The sequence below is a fragment of the Trachemys scripta genome, chromosome 10 (genome assembly GCF_013100865.1).
Source record: "Trachemys scripta elegans isolate TJP31775 chromosome 10, CAS_Tse_1.0, whole genome shotgun sequence".
NCBI lineage: Eukaryota > Metazoa > Chordata > Testudines > Emydidae > Trachemys > Trachemys scripta.
Window position 1 is genome coordinate 59,299,272 of NC_048307.1, and position 12,143 is coordinate 59,311,414.

Here is a 12,143-nt window from a genome sequence, read left to right on the forward strand (position 1 = left end):
GCTTAAAGGTGCATAGCCCATATAATTTGTTTAGTGGCCACTGCAAAGCACTGTGTACTCTGTTCATTCACTGCACCATCCCTTATTTTATTTATATTTAATTTGGTGACCAATCACCAAGTTCTCCACCAACATGCCAAGATTGCATTTTGCCGTCATGACGCGAGTTTATAAAATATGGATTTTCCCAGATTCTGTAGCCACCTGTCGATTCCCAGGCAATCACAGAAATGCCCTGTGACATACACTGTCTAGAATGCTGGAGGCTTGTTGTGTCAAGGCAGCCATAAAAGTGAAGGAAAACAAAGCCTGAGAAAATAAACAAGCTGCACCTCTGATTGGCAATCCCGTCTAGTTCATTCCCTTCCCAATGACTAACTATTAGGACTCCTGAAATGTGTCCAAAGGAGAGGAAATTAAGTTGCTGAGATGGGAAAGGATATGAAATTTCCTGACCAGACTGAGGTACAGGTGCCCAGTATCTGTGATGTTATGAAACATTTACCAAGGGAATGATTCTGGATTTTTTGCATGCCTCTAAAATTGTCCTTCCTCCACGTCCCCCAAAAAGTCCTATTATGTATTTCTTAATTCCTCCAGCTATGAGAAGATGCTGGGGGCCAAACAGCTGTGATTCCTTCATAAAGTACTTTGGCATCTGATGCCCCCTCCCCCTCTCTTGTAGCCTTGGCGTTGAAGGCTCTCCAAGGAAAAAAGCCACATATGAAAAAGGGATCACTTTGATAGAACGAAACTATAACCAGCTACTAAATCAATTGAGTTAGGAAATTCCCATTCATTCCTGCATTCATCCAGAACCATATCTCCTGTGGGAAGCCATTATTATTTGGATGTTAAAATCCTCTTCCTGTACCAAAAAAACATTTTTGGATCAGCAAAAGTACAAAAACATTGTTTATTAAATCCATGGGAAAATAATTCTATCTCAAAGGAGCTGAAAGCTAGGCCACTGTCTGTCCACTGGCGGAGGTTCTTACTTGTGCACCTGGGGATCTTATAGAAAAAGTCTGATGACATCATCACTAAGCAATATCGAATTAGGAATGTAAATCATCATTTCACTAGCACATCATCTGAGAACGTTTTAAAAAAAGGAAATGAAAAGTTACATTGTTGCCACCTGTGTTGATTGCTCTGCTGAATTAAAACAACTCCAATGCTATTGTTCCTGCATATTTTTAGAGAAGACAGTAAACATGAGAGGCAATGAACATGCAGGAATCCCTGGTGGATTTAAAAATCAGTTCCGCTTCCCAAAGCCAGAGTTCGCCCCAGGGTAAACATCAGAAGGAATTTGTAATTCAACAAAAACAAATTTCTTTCCATTAAGAGCAGCACAGAAGATATTAGCTCTGTGGCATATTTGTGGGTATGTGGGTGTGGAGGGTGTCACTTAATAGGAGTTTGTAAACATAACTTTGCTAACCGATCATGTTCTAGAAATGAATTACAGCTATGTTTTGAGGTGAACATTGTTACTAATAATTACCAAACCTCAACTGGGACAGACTACTAATTAACTGGGCTATTATAATGGTTTCTTCATGAAGCTTAGACTGCTTTGCATTAGGCTAAAACAGCTACTACTACCCTGATCTTTCAGAAATGATGAACATCCACAAATCCTACTGATGCCAGTGCCCAGTAGCTTTAAAACTCAGGCCATATATACTATAATACATGATCCAAAATAAAAAACAGGACTGAGATTATTTGTCTGCAGTATCTCTGGGTGACACTGAGAAGTCCATTGCTTGTTTTCTATAATATTCAGGATGATACCACAGGTTTCATTTTTCTAGGTATCCCATCATGTTTGGAACGTGTCCTAATCAATGGGCCAATGCTTTCTTTGGTTACAATGCCCAGTGAAGTCAATGGGATTTGTACATGATTAACCAAGGGCAGACTTTGGCCCTACTAATGAAGTGATTCCCCAGGCAAAAAATGGAGCAGCCATTAGGCATTCAAAGTTCTGGATTAGAAACTATCAGTGCATGCGGGTGTGTTTGTGCATGAGAGAGAGAGAGTGAAAATATTAACCATGAAACCCTGGCCTGGCAAGAGAAATATGGGAACCCACGTTCTCCCATTTCATTCTACTAAGATGTTACAGATGTTTTCTGGGGCGGACCTGAGCTTGGGGCTCCAGTAAAATCCCCCCATTTTTTCTTCCCCCTGATGACAGCAGGAATGTCCCTACTTTGGGAAAGTGTCATGGGCTCGTCACAAGAGCTGGGCAAGAGAGCCCTCTTGTTGATGCCCCGTGTGAATAGATGGCACTTTGAACAGTGAAGAACAACCTCCCCCACCTGTTACATTATGGCGTCAGCACTGATGCTTTGCTAGTGAGCAAAAGGCTGGCATGATTTCCTCATTTAAACAATTTGTAGCATTGTAGGCCAATCAAAATCAGCTTTGGTCACCTAAGAGGGGTGTCATATTTGTTGTCTAGATGAGTTTATGATTGATCAGTTCATTGTACTGGATAGATTCATGGGCTATTTTACAAGGAACACAAATAAAACGAAGAGTTTCTGTTCTCTCTTACTGGTCTGAAATGGCTGAAGTACTCACTTAAATGAGGGTAGGTGGCAAACTTAATGCTCACTGCATTGCTTCCAAAACCTCTCCACTGTTTTCCCCCTCGTTTGGCACAGTTTCATTGACAGCACCCAGTGGGCTAGATTACTTAACTACTCACAGTGCCACATAGCTAATACATGACATACTGCATGCTTATTCTTTTCCCTATTGCAAACCACAGAAGTGAACACTAGGATTCAAACAAAAACAAATTACTTCAGCAACTCCTGGAAAACTCAAGTGGTTAATCAGTTACCTTTTATTTAAATATATATGCTTAATGCTGAATTAAGTTGTAAAAACCAAGGGCTGATTTATGGCCTCACTCAGCCTTAATTAACATTGATTCCAGGGGAATAGTAAATGTGAATAGCCTTCACAATTGAGGTTGAACAATGAGCTCGCTGGGTGTTGTCCAATTTGTAGCATGATTTACATGGAAGCAAGCCCTTCTTTTCCTAGGGTTATCCCTTTTTTCATCTGGTGTTTAGGATGGGTTATATATAATCCATAGATAGGAACATTTGCTGTCAAATATTTTCCCTGATTTAGAGTGAGGCACTACAATGGTCACTATAAATAAGGAAGAAAAAAAAACCCAATTTGAGGCTTTGCAGGGATTCCTTGTTCTTGCAATGTGTCATCACTTGTCCATTCCATGGCATTTTTACGAAGTGGCCATAATGAAAGTCAGATTAAATGTACAGGATATATACATTTAATCAACAGCCATTGGAGTCAGTAGTGCAGGAAGAGTTATAAAAGCTCCAGTGAATGCAAATTTATTGCAAAAGAATCTGAGTCTTGGTGGTATGAATGTCTGCTGAATGGTACTACCTGACACAGAACACCTAAAACTTTCAAAAGTGAGTTATTTAAGTGTAACGTTTTGCTTGTAAAGCCACCAGCTGCTGGATTTCAAGACTTGAAACTGTTCCAAAACATTGGACGAGGTACTTTATATGTGCACTAGAGTAAATACTCTGATTTTACTGCCAATTTAAATGTGCTCAGTTTACAGTAATGAGCTTGTATAGGCATTACCTTGTTTATAGAAAGTGGAACAGGAAGAAACTAACATTAACCATTAACAGTAGCAATTTCTTTTGCCTTCTACCTCAACGTTATGCCAAATAGATCTTTCCCATGTCCTATCTAAAAATCTTTGCTGGTGCTGCTTTATAAACACTATGGGGATAATTGGGGTATTGAATAAAAATATTACATCATATAGGTCCAGTTAGTTTTGTGACTTCTGTGTTGCTACATCCAGTCCCTGCTTTGAAATGCATTTAAACAATATGTACAATACATGTCCTATATGTTGGTGAACTTGATGATAGCAGTTGGTCCCAGCAGAACATATTGTGGCATTTTTTAAGCTCTTTACAAAACCAGAGCAATTTCATCCGGGAAGAAAAGAAAACTGCTGTTTCCGCCCCCTGTTCTCCTTCTCAACTTCTCCATCTCAACTTCTTTTATTTAGTCCAAATGTTTTATTCTTTCAAGACAGAGAAAAATTAAGAAAGAAGCTTCATGTCTCTGTGACTCTGCAATCTTGGACAAACATCCTTGCCACCTCCCTGGCTATCTGCTTCTGAAGAGCATCTCCCCCCCAGCCTAATGTAAAGTCTATTAAAGTCAGTGGAAAAGCTGCCAACAAAATCCTTGTTCTACACAGGTCATAGCCAGCTCTTTGTTTGTAATATCAACTCTGGTTTAAAATATACACTAAGAAGTGACAATAACATGCCAGATGAATCCAGCACATGGCGTTACTACAGATGATGAGTTTTTATTATTTCTGTTGGGTTAGCATGGATTAGCTCCAGTTGGGAACAAGGCCCCAATTTTTAGGTGTTGTACAAACCAATAGGAGAACACAGTCCTTCGTCTAAAGAGCTTACAGTCAATACCCATGTCAGGCCAAGGGTGGATGCAACATCCAAACAAAATGATATCTGGCAAATGCCATGTTAGGCCCAAGCTTATTTATACTGTGAAGGTGACGCTGGAGGGGATGAATTTTTTTAGAAGTAGGGGAGCAGAAGGAAGAAAGGAAAAGTGAGGAGGCACTGCAGTCAGGGCTGGCTCTGGCTTTTTTGCCGCCCCAGGCAAAAAAGCCTCCCGCCGCCGCCCACCACCCCTCCCCCCAGCACGGCAGTGGAGGGCACCGAGCCCGGCTGCGGGCCGCTCTTCCCGACTGGCCGGAGCGCCGGGGGGAGGGCGGCGAGCCCACCGTGGCTCCGCTGGTGGCTGGAGCCCCGGGAGGAGGGCGGAGAGCCTGGCCAGGGCTCCGCTCTCCCCGGCGGCCAGAGCGCCGGGGGAGGGCGGCAAGCCTGCTGCGGCTCCGCTCTCCCCAGAGCCGGAGCACCGCGCCGCCCCCCTCCAGGTGCCGCCCCAAGCACAAGCTTGGTGGTTTGGTGCCTGGAGCCGGCCCTGACTGCAGTGGGATAGAGAGGAGCAGGGCAAAGAGAGTGAGGCTGAAGGCAAAGGTAATGTGAAGGAAAGCAGTGGGAGGAGGTTGCAGCTAACAGTGAATTAGCAGTGAGGAAAGGATGTCCAGAGACTAGTCCAGGGGTTCTGAAAGTGCCTTGCCCCTCTGCCCTGCTGCTGACACTGCCTACAGAGCTCCTATTGGGGGTGAGGTCTCCTTCGCTCATAGGGCTGGCCTTCCACTAGCCCACATGTCTGGGAAAAGGAAAAGGGGCGGGGTGGGTCTTGGTTAGGGGACGTGTCCCCAGATGGGCTCAATGCTGGGTGCAAGGAAGGGACCAGTTGGGGCTCAATCCCTCTCTGCTATGGGCCACTGTGAATACAGAACACACATACATAATCTCTACAATATTTTCACATCAAGTCATTCAGAATCAGTTACCTTCCAGTGGCCCAGTCCATAAAAACCCAGAAAGCTGAGATCCAGCAAATCCATGTACGTGCAGATCCATCTTGCTCTTGCAATTGCCCATTGGTGTGCACAATTAACGTGTGTGTGTGTGTGTGTGTGTATGTCTCTCTCTCTCTCTCTCTCTCTCTCCAGGTCCAAGTCTCACTCTTGACTTCAAAAAAAATCAGATCCACTACACTGTCTTTCACATTTCTCTCTGGGTTTATAGGCCTTTATTTATTTCTATATGACAATGCCTCCTCTGTAGATTCCTGAGTGAGTTTTCTAAAATAGCAATAATTTATAATTCTCCTGTTTATTTTTCTAAGATTATCCTTTTGTCTTTCCTTTCTCTTTAAGAATTTCCTTGTATCTGGTTTTGCCTCATCTCTTCACTCCCTCACTTCCCAGGAGACAGACTGCAGCCTTATATGATCTTTCTCACTAGTCAATGATTCAATGTTACAAAGACCTCTAAGGCTGGTGCTTTTTTCAAGGTCCAAGTAAGTTATAACATTTTCTAGTTAACCCTTGTTAACCCTGAGAGGCAGGCAAGTGTTACTAGCCTTGCATTACAGACAGGGAAATTGAGACAGAAGGCAAAGTGACATGCTCAAGGCCACAGTGGAAGACATTGTGAAAGCCATTATTGGAATGGAGGAGTTCCTGGCTCCAAGCCATGTGTGCAGACTTTTAGATCCTGGTCTCTCTAGTAGAAGTGAGCTCAGCAATAGTTCTACTTTTATATGTTCTTTGCACAGTGAAAAATAGAATTATGGATCAATTTGTTATCACATGAGTTTCACCAAAATTCAACCCCCCATGGAATTGTGTGATACATAACATCATCAAACAGGCAGTCAACTGAGGAGCATTGTGCCAGCCAGAGTGACCACAATGGATGGTGTACACTAGGAATCATGTATGGAAGTGCCCAGATCTGGCTTAACCCTGCAAATCCACAAATCTCTGGGGTGTCCTTTCAGGCAGTGCCAGGCAGGGTCAGGGTGCACAAAACTTTGCACATTGTTGAAGAGTTTGAGAGCATAGTTTTCCTGGTAACATGGCCAAAAAGCATGCAACACCTCTTTGGAATATAATGAGCCGTTGAAGGAAGTTCAGATCTCTGCAAGATTATGACATTTTGCAAAAATTCAAACCACTTTATCCTCAGAATTTGATGATGACAGTGCATATGGAATGCCTCTAGATGCTCCATGTCTGCCTGTAAGTGGGTCCAGGTTTCTGACCCATATAGCAATACAGGTAGTACACAGGTTTGAGAGATCCTGAACTTTGTCTCAGGGCAAAGATATTTTTGCAGCCACAAGTTAGACATGGACTTCATGCAGGAGACAGCGAGACCTAATTGTTGAAGAAAGTCCAGTTTAGTGTGACTGTTTGACTCTGCTGGCAGTCTAGGTAGATAAATTAGTCAACACTCAACCCCATCTGCACCAAGGGTTCTGTTGGCCCAGATCTGAGGTTCTGGACCTTGGCCTTCTGCCATGAGATGCCTCCACTGTGTAGGCAATGTCTTGGAGACTGGGGGTTGAAATTCTCTGGCTTCTTCACAAGTACGTCACCATTGCTGGCATAGTCTTGGTGAGTGAACACTTCTTGACCAATCTTGATTCCAACATGTGGAGTGGCAAGTGCTAATATCCACTTGATAGTTTGACAGACTAGTGCCAGCGTGAGAATGCATCCCTACCATGCAGCTGAGGTTGGGTAGAAACCTTGAAAGCTGGGAACAAATGCGCACTCTTACACTGGTACTGATGTGAAGATCACGCACCAGATTTAGCAAAACATCTGGAACACCAATTCTTTTCAGTGTGAGCCAAAATGCTGATCTGCCGTCTGAATCAAAAACCACGTTGATATTGATAAATGCCACATGAAACAGAAATGCAGCTCAGCCAGAAGGTAAAGTCATCATCCATTGTGGACCACCCAACGGTGAAATCTGATTGCATGGACAACAATTTCTGTTAAGGCGCAGCTGCATCCTGCCAATCCGAATGCGAGTGAAGACCTTTCCAGAGACTTATGATAATGAGATTGGCCCGCAGTTGCTACATTCCGTGTGAGATCCTTTGCCCTTATACAGGGACACTATGATGCCATCTTTCCATTCTGCTTATGCTCACATTTAAGAACAGCTGATGCAGGGCAATGCTCACTGGTTCCAAGGCATCTTTGAGTAGCCAGGGTGGAATGCCATCAGGTCCAGCAGCATGTCCATTCTGTAACTTTTGGATGACCTTTCATACTTCCTTGGATGATGAAGGATCAGTGTGCATCTCTGGCTCTGCAGCTATGTGGTGTGCCAGGTCACATAGCTCTGGATCGTCATGAGCATGTGTGTGGTTCAGCACATTTTTGTAATGTGTTTTCCATCTGTCCAGGACCTCATCCGTTGATGAGCAGGGAGAGCTGTCTGGTTTTGTGATGGGGATGTTAGAAGGCTGTTTATGGCTGCCAGCCAGGCACATGATGGCTCTGTGCCAAGGCTGCACTGTATCACCAGCGAGTAGCAAAAATCCAGTCAACTCCGCCATATGATATACTGCTAGTTCTTGGAGATTTCAGAGCCGTGACTGGCTGTGATCAAACTCGGTATGAAACTGTGACAGCTTTGGTTAAGGTTCTCCAAATCATGACACCACCACCCAGCTTTTGATGTGTGCTGCAAAGGGCTTGTCTCGTATGGGTTCCTGGTTTAGGCACCTTAACAACCATCGCAGTACCTGGATTTCAAACAATGGATGTGTCATGAAGGAAACTGACCACATCCTCATCAGAAATTGATCCATAGTGAGATCTTATGAGGCCTCTGATGGTGCAGAAGCACCAGCAAACTCAGACCAAGACTAGCTGTCCCTCAGGTCTCACTGCATTTTCCAACTCCTCACAAGCCAGATGTTCACCAACAGTCATTGTCAGTGTCTATCTGAGGATCCTGATGAAACCCTGAAATACACACAGGCAGTTGAGGATCACATATGTAAACTTCATATTCTCTAGGACAGGGGTTCTCAAACTGGGGGTCAGGACCCCTCAGGGGATCACAAGGTTATTACATAGGGGATCGCGAGCTGTCAACTTCCACCCCAAGCGCCGCTTTGCCTCCAGCATTTATAATAGTGTTAAATATATAAAAAAAGTATTTTTAATTTATAAGGGGGTTTGCTATGTGAAAGGAGTCACCAGTACAAAAGTTTGAGAACCACTGCTCTAGGACAAAGGGGTGATTGTCTAAAGTGGTATACACAGGGCTGGCTCTAGGTCTTTTGCTGCCCCAAGCAAAAAAATTTTTGGCTGCCCCCTACCCTAGTCCTGGGCTCTCAACCCCCCCTCCACCAGTGCCCTCCTCCACCCGCAGCCCCTGCTGCCCTAGCCCTGGGCTCTCTTTTCCCCCCACCCACCTGCACCCCCTGTCGCACCAATGCTGGGCTCCCCCCACCACCTGCACCCCAGCCCTGGGCTCCCCCCCACCAGTACTGACTCCGCCCGCTCCCCCCTCACCTCCAGCCGGTCTGGCGCTGGCAGGGTCAGGGTAACCCCCGGGGCACCCCCCGTGCACAACGCACTGCTGCTGCCAGGGCTGGCTCTAGACTTTTGCCACCGGAAGCAAAAAAAAAAAAAGATGGCCGGAATGCCACCCCTGAAAATGTGCCACCCCAAGCACATGCTTGGTTTACTGGTGCCTAGAGCCAGCCCTGGGTATACATAATGCTATGTCACATGCCATGGCTGGAACGATTGGTTTCAGATAGTCATGCAAGAAACCTGGACTTTCTGAAGAGGACTTTGATATATCAGTGAAAAAGGCAGAGTCATATAAGCAGGGAAATGTTTGAGAACATAAATGGCAGAAAGGCATTTTCTAGGCCATGGCAAAATGTGACCATGAGATCTAAATCAACTCCCTGGCTGATGAAGCAGAGGAACTGGAAGTTGCAAAGTATAACAGTTTGCCTCTTGCCTACAGAGTCATCCCATGATAAATAAGGCGATGGGTTTGTCACCAGGGCCAACTCCAGGGTTTTTGCCGCCCCAAGTGGCGCAAAAAAAAAAAGAAAAGAAAAAAAAGCGGTGATCGCGATCTGCGGCGGCAATTCGGTGGGAGACCCTTCGCTCCGAGTGGGAGTGAGGGACCATCCACCAAATTGCCGTCGAATAGCTGGATGTGCCGCCCCTCTCCAGAGTGGCCGCCCCAAGCACCTGCTTGGTAAGCTGGTGCCTGGAGCTGGCCCTGTTTGTCACACCAGATTTTTCTCTAAATTTTCCTTTAGCTCCATCATCCAGGCATATCAGTTGTCAGGGAAGTCAGGGCCCTTGGCCATCTCTCTTAACCATGTTCTGTGGGTGGATGTCCAGAGCACAGCTTCAGAGGCATGTTTGTCAGTATGACAGCGATACCTTCACTTGATTCCCAGGTATAGAAGTCAGAGCGCAGACTCCTGCAATGGCAGTAAAAGCAATCAATGGGGTGACAAAGTCAACATATGACTTTTGTCTAGACAAGTCTATGATGTTTAGGTTACTTAAATAGGAAGTACCAGTTTTGTCCGAGCAGGGTCAGCAGTTAGGGTTAACTGATCTGTGAGGAAGCGAGAAGGGTATGAAATGTGTGTCATGAACCCATCTCCTATCATGTAGCTATGAACTCAAAAGTGGGCCAGTTGTTGCCAAATGCATGTGTTTTTCCAGTGAAAATGGGCTAGGTTTCATGAAGAATTTCATGGAGGGATGTGGATTTTCTTAGTGAAAATGGGCTGTTTTCAAGTGAAGAAGGGTTCACACTGAAAACTCGTGCAAACTTATGGCTTCCACCCAACGTCAGTGCCCAAGTCACCATTGAATTTTTGTATTTTGAGTGGTGAGAACAGCACTAACAGAGACAGCCACATTCCAGTCTACCAGCAGCAAACTATCATGATCCACGTATTTTGAACTCTGCAGGTTTCTACATAAAAACAAATGTTCAGATATTCTCTGAGTAGCATAGATCGTTCCTGGTGTTATGAATGAAAGGTCCAATCCTGAGTGCCTTACTCATGGTTAGCGTGTACAGGGTGCATACAACCCCGAGTAAACTGCGATATGTGTTCACGCCATACCTGGGGTGCAGAAATCCTATCTTCAGCGGTGCAACATACTCCCATCTGCCTGCCTTTCCTGCTCCGTGGGCTAGCACACATGGGTCCATACTCTCCTCATCCCCTTTTGGAGTGGACTGGGCCCCAGAGCCAGAGGAAGGAAGCAATTCTGATTGGCTCTTTATATGGGATGAGAAGCTCCTTGTGCCATTGTGTAATGGCCACCCACATTGTTATCACCCAGCATACCAGAAAAATCAGTTGTCATTAAAAAATCTTAATATAAACCATAAACAGTAGAGTAGTAATGTCTACAATTTAGGGTATGTCTACACTACCTGCCAGATCGGCGGGCAGAGATTGATCCAGCGGGGATCGATTTATTGCATCTAGTCTAGATGCGATAAATCGACCCCTGAGCCCTCTCCCGTCGACTCCTGTACTCCGGTGTCAAGAGAGGTGCAAGCAGAGTCGACGGGGGAGCGGCAACGGTTGACTCACCACAGTGAAGACACCGCGGTAAGTCGATCTAAGTACGTCGACTTCAGCTACATTATTCACGTAGCTGAAGTTGCATAACTTAGATCAATCCCCTCCCCCACCCCCCCAGTGTAGACCAGGGCTTAGAGATGGCTCTGTACAGCATATACCTCATCGGTCATGGTATCAAAGGCCACCTGGCAAAGTGGACGGACGTTCAACACTTTGCAGGATTGGTCCCTGATGTGCAGTGAGAATTGATGCTGAGCCTCCTCAACTCCCATTGACTCAAAGGGTCACTCAGCTTCTTGCAAGATTAAAGGGCCCATAAGGGTCTTTCTGTGCTTTAACCGAAGAAAGGGGCCTACCCTATAAACACAATTTAAACTGCCTTGCAGGAAACGGCCTATGAAGTTTAATCCTGTCACTCCAGTCTAAGGGTGGACTCCTGCGCAAAACTTCCATTGACTTCACTGAGGCCAGAATTTCCCCCTAGAGTGACTTATTGTAAGGGGGCATTTCATATTTTCTAATAAAAATTTGTATTGTTTTCTCCAAAGTCATGCAGTAGAAATTTGGACCCCTACTATGTAGTTACCAACACAAAGTCCCACGGTAACGAACCTTTGCCAAAATAGCAACTGATTGGCAGAATTAGAATCTGCATTTGATTTGTCCATGACAATTAAGATGATATCATCATTAACAGGACTTAACAGTAATTTCATTGTTCTTTGCAGATATTTAATTCTGTGTTGCAACTTTTCAGTTTGGTCATAATCAACTGACTGTCTCTTGGAGAATTGTGATGTTTGCGATTACTTAATATTGACTGGGTTATTCCAGTGACAAAACATTTACTTGCTGAGATGGGGATTTGAGTGACTAATCCACCATCTTGCCTTAGTCCTGGTAGTTTCAAGGTTTTGCTCCCATAAATTGTTTTTGAACTGTGGGTGACTCAAATTTCAATTTCAACCATGCCACTTAGGCCAGATCCTCCCAGGTATTTAAGCTCCTAACTTCCCATTAAATCAGTGGAAGGGAGGAGCCTACATACC

The 12,143-nt window shown here is 44.8% G+C and overlaps 1 protein-coding gene across 1 annotated transcript in view; it reads left to right on the top strand.

Moving 5' to 3' along the window:
• ALDH1A2 (aldehyde dehydrogenase 1 family member A2) overlaps positions 1-12,143 on the top strand; it is a 72,426-nt gene that overhangs the window by 20,990 nt on the left and 39,293 nt on the right. The window lies entirely within an intron of this gene.